The 4,226-nt window shown below is 49.4% G+C and overlaps 1 pseudogene; it reads left to right on the forward strand.

The window, feature by feature from the left end:
- Positions 1–1,108: 1,108 nt before the first annotated feature.
- LOC122124813 lies at positions 1,109–2,920 on the forward strand (annotated as a pseudogene).
- The last annotated feature ends 1,306 nt before the right edge of the window (positions 2,921–4,226 follow it).

Here is a 4,226-nt window from a genome sequence, read left to right on the forward strand (position 1 = left end):
TGGTCATTCCCAGAGAGGAAGAAGCCCCAGAGAGTACACTATTGATCCCCTAGTGAGGATGTGGTTAGTAACACAAGCCCTGGACATGTAGACTTTGCACCAAGACCTCAGGTGAGCTTCTTTTGTCCTGAAGTGTGAAGTGGTGGCCTGATTATCTAGCACTTATACCAGTGGGTTGAGAGCCCAGGATGTGGCAGGTAGAAGTGCATGAGGGTACAGCAACAAAGTCCCATTAGGGACTGGCCTAGCCACCCACTTCTTGGTCTAGCACACATAGGTTTTTTGACAGTGTGACAAAAAGGAAGAGGGAACAGAGCCAGCATTCCAAGAGAGGTTTTCTAGGTCTCTGAGGCTCAGCTGTGCTCTCTGCTGGGCAGTGGCCCTCAGGATGTTGGCATAGATGCATTAGAGTCTCTGGTGTGCATGGTACATGAAACACTTTCAGCTTTTGCTGGCTGCAGAGCAGGCCAACCTGCAAGCAGGCATCAGGCAGCAGGCACAGCCTGGCACTCAACCAAAGACCCTGATGTAGGCTACCCAAGGTAGAAGGTGAAAGGTAAGAGTGGGTTTTACAGACACACACAGAGTAAGAGATCCTGAGGGAGGAACCCGTCCAGCTGTTGCTCCAACCAGCCCTGCAGTGGATGGTGCTCAAGTCTGAGACTCAATTTAAAGTCGCATGAGCAGAGTACAAATCCATACATTCCAGCCGAGTGACCTTCAACCAATGCCAGTCTTCGCACTTAAGAATAGTAATTCCTCTCTATAAAATGGGCTTATTCACCACTGGCAGCAAGTATGGCGGCCTTTCGGTCATCACGGTCAGCAAAGGCAGCCTGGAATGTGGCCACCCAATGGTGGTGGTGCCCTATGATGACAGGCCACAGTCTCCTTGCCACCATTGGCCAGCACCTGGAAGCCCACTTGGGTACAGTACCCCAGCTCAGCAACAGCCACTGGCCCAGCACACAAGAATTCTCCTTGGGGGATGGGGATGGCAGCGGCGGCTGGCGATGAGCGCAAGGCTGGGGGGCCCAGGAGCGCCAGCCGCAGGGCAGAGGGTGGGGGCGCGAGCACAGCGGGCGGCGGCGAGGCGGCAGCAGAGAAGATGGTGGACAGCGACAGCGGCAGCGAGCGCGGCAGCAGTGGCGGCGGCGGCAGCTGGCAGGGAGGCTTCCAGCCTGCACCCCAAGGTGGCGGCGAGCAGGAGACGCAGGAGCTGGCCTCGAAGCGGCTGGACATCCAGAACAAGCGCTTCTACCTGGACGTGAAGCAGAACGCCAAGGGCCGCTTCCTGAAGATCGCCGAGGTGGGCGCGGGCGGCTCCAAGATCCGCCTCACGCTGTCCATTTTGGTGGCGGCCAAGTTCCGCGACTGGCTGCTCGACTTCATCGAGCACTATGGGCAGCTGGGCCCCAGCAGTCCTGAGCAGCTGGCAGTGGGCACAGAGGAGGGCGGCGGGCCCGGCACTCCTCAGTTCAACCACTTTGGAAAGCAGTATGGAGGTTCCTCAAAAGACTTCACATAGAACTCCCCTATGACCCAGCAATCCCACTTTTGGGCATTTACCCAAATGTTTATAAACAAGACCACACTAAAGCTACCAGCACAACTATGTTTATTGCAGCATTATTTACCATAGCTAAGATATGGAACCAACCCAGATGCCCCTCAGTAGATGAATGGATCAAGAAGATGTGGTATATATACACAATGGAATTCTATGCCTCCATCAGAAAGAATGACATTTCCCCATTTGTTAGGAAATGGAAAGGCTTGGAAAAAATTATATTAAGTGAAGTAAGCCAGGCCCAAAGAAACATAGGTCCCATGGTTTCCCTTATTTGCAATATCTAGTACATCTATGAGTCAAGCGGAAAAGGTCAGATAATGTGATGTTAGGAAAACGAACCCTTAAATATGTATTTTAATGTTTTTTTTCTTTCATGCATGTGTTTCTAACGCATTTATAAGATTATTTCTTTGTTGCTTTGTATGTCCCTCCCCCACAGTGTAACCCCCGCTTTCACTATATTTGATGTCAGTATAAGTTGTGGAGGAGATGGGGACAAACAAGTCGTTTAAGGATTCAGGTGGACCTGTTGCAACCATGAGAAGTACAAAATGTCATGTCAAAAACGAGCTTTACAATGTCAGTGTGTGTGGGGGGAAGGATTGGGTGGGGGGGACGGGGGAGGTTGGGAAGGGAGGTGAAGGGTAAACAAAGGAGGAGGCTGCAATGCTTGGTAAGAAATGTATGCATTATCCTGCCCATGTAATTGTAACCTCTGTACAATATGTTCTCAAATAAAATAAAATTAAATTAAAAAAAAAAGAGCGAGTTCCTGGTGCGCGAGAACTGCAAATACAACCTGGATCTCAAGGAGAACCAGCGCGGCCGCTTCCTGCGCATCCGCCAGACCCTCAACCGCGGCGGCGGCGGCGGCGGCTTTGGGGCAGGCCCCGGGACTGGTGGCCTCCAGAGCGGCCAGACCATCGTGCTGCCTGCGCAAGGTCTCATCGAATTCCGACATGCTCACCAAGCTCATCGACGACTAGGGAGGCGAGGAAGACGAGCTGGCCGGAGGCCCAAGAGGCGGTGCCGGCAGCCCCGGGGGGGTTGGGGGGGCTGTGCGGGGAACTCCCGGAGGGCACCTCTATTACTGTGGACTCCAAACGTTTCTTCTTCGATGTGGGCTGCAACAAGTACGGAGTTTTTCTACGTGTAAGTGAGGTGAAGCCGTCCTACCGCAATGCCATCACCGTGCCCTTCAAGGCCTGGAGCAAGTTTGGTGGCGTCTTCTGCTGGTATGCGGATGAGATGAAAGAAATCCAGGAGCAGCAGAGGGATAAGCTTTATGAGTGTCGTGCTGGGGGGGAGGGTGAGGAGTCCTAAGGCGTAGAGGTAGATGAGGATTGAAATGGCAGCTTTCCCCCCTGGCCTCCCCCACCCTGTTACCCGCGCCCCCCAGCCCCCATCCCACTGGCTAGTTCCCATTCTTGCTCATTCCCCTGTGAGCTAGTGGAGAGGGAGCCCGGGAGGCCACCAAGGGAGAAAAAAAAAACCAACAAAATTAAAAAAAAATAATATAGTTAAGAGAAATAACCATAAGACAACAGTCTTGAACAGTGAGTAAAGCAGTAAAGTTCCAGAAATTGACAGCAACCTGCAAAGAGAGGACAACAGCATCTCCTCACCTGCAAGAGTCTCAGCTTCTATTTCCCACCCGAGGTTCCTAAGCTCATCTAGATAATCCTGAAGGGGATAGATTTCGAGTCTGGGCCCCTAAACACATCTGACTTACCCAGATCCATCTGTGTATAACAGTTGAATTTGTGTTGTACCTGGGTAAATCTAAAGTATCTCTCCAGGCCTAGCCGCCGTTGCAGTGTCTATCCTTCACCTTCATTGTAATCAGCCTTTTGAATCGAGATCTGCACAGAAATTCTTGAGACAGAGAGACCTTTGCAGTTACCCAGTCCTGAGAGTCCAGGTTTATTAAAAGGAATGCAACTTTACACAATCATGGACAAGGCAAAAAAGAATTCAAGAAGCCATCAGCAAATCAAAACAAATTGGATTGTTTTTTAATGGTTTTGCATGGAATCTGGCCCCATGTCTTTTCTTTGCAGAATTGTTTTCCAGGATGCGAAAATTCAAAAGCCAATGCTTGAACTAGAGAATTCATTACTAAAATAGTTTAAAAGTTGGGCAAAAGGAATTTTTTTTTTTCAAAAAATAAAAGCAGTTTTACATTGGGGGTTGCTGAGGTAGGCACAATAAGTCAGGCATAAAGCACAAGGCAAACTCGTTGAGTGGATGGGTTGCTACTCACTAAAGTTCTTCCCTTGATCTCTAAAGGTGGAGGTCATTACCAAGAAGTGGCATTGGTGTGAATGAGAGCCAGATCCCATGGCTCTACTATATGAGCCAGTGAATTGTGGCTAATTTGGCTATTACAGCCACTGGTTGGCTGCATTTTTAACTGTAAAACTTGATGATTTTCTGCAAAAGGAGCAGTATGGCTACAAGCCTGAGCTTTAATGGAATATGCATCCTCACAGAGAAGTTGGAAATAACTAAAACTGAAGTCTTAATTCACCTTCAGTTTAATCTGTGGATTTGTTCAAATACTAAAGATCCTCAGGTTCAGAATTCCAGCATCATTTCTTCTTTAAAACAAACTTTTAAGAACTTGATCCATCTTATTAGTACCTCACAATCA

Source organism: Dipodomys spectabilis, unplaced genomic scaffold (assembly GCF_019054845.1).
Source record: "Dipodomys spectabilis isolate Male_0828 unplaced genomic scaffold, ASM1905484v1 ptg000248l, whole genome shotgun sequence".
NCBI classification, from domain to species: Eukaryota; Metazoa; Chordata; class Mammalia; order Rodentia; family Heteromyidae; genus Dipodomys; species Dipodomys spectabilis.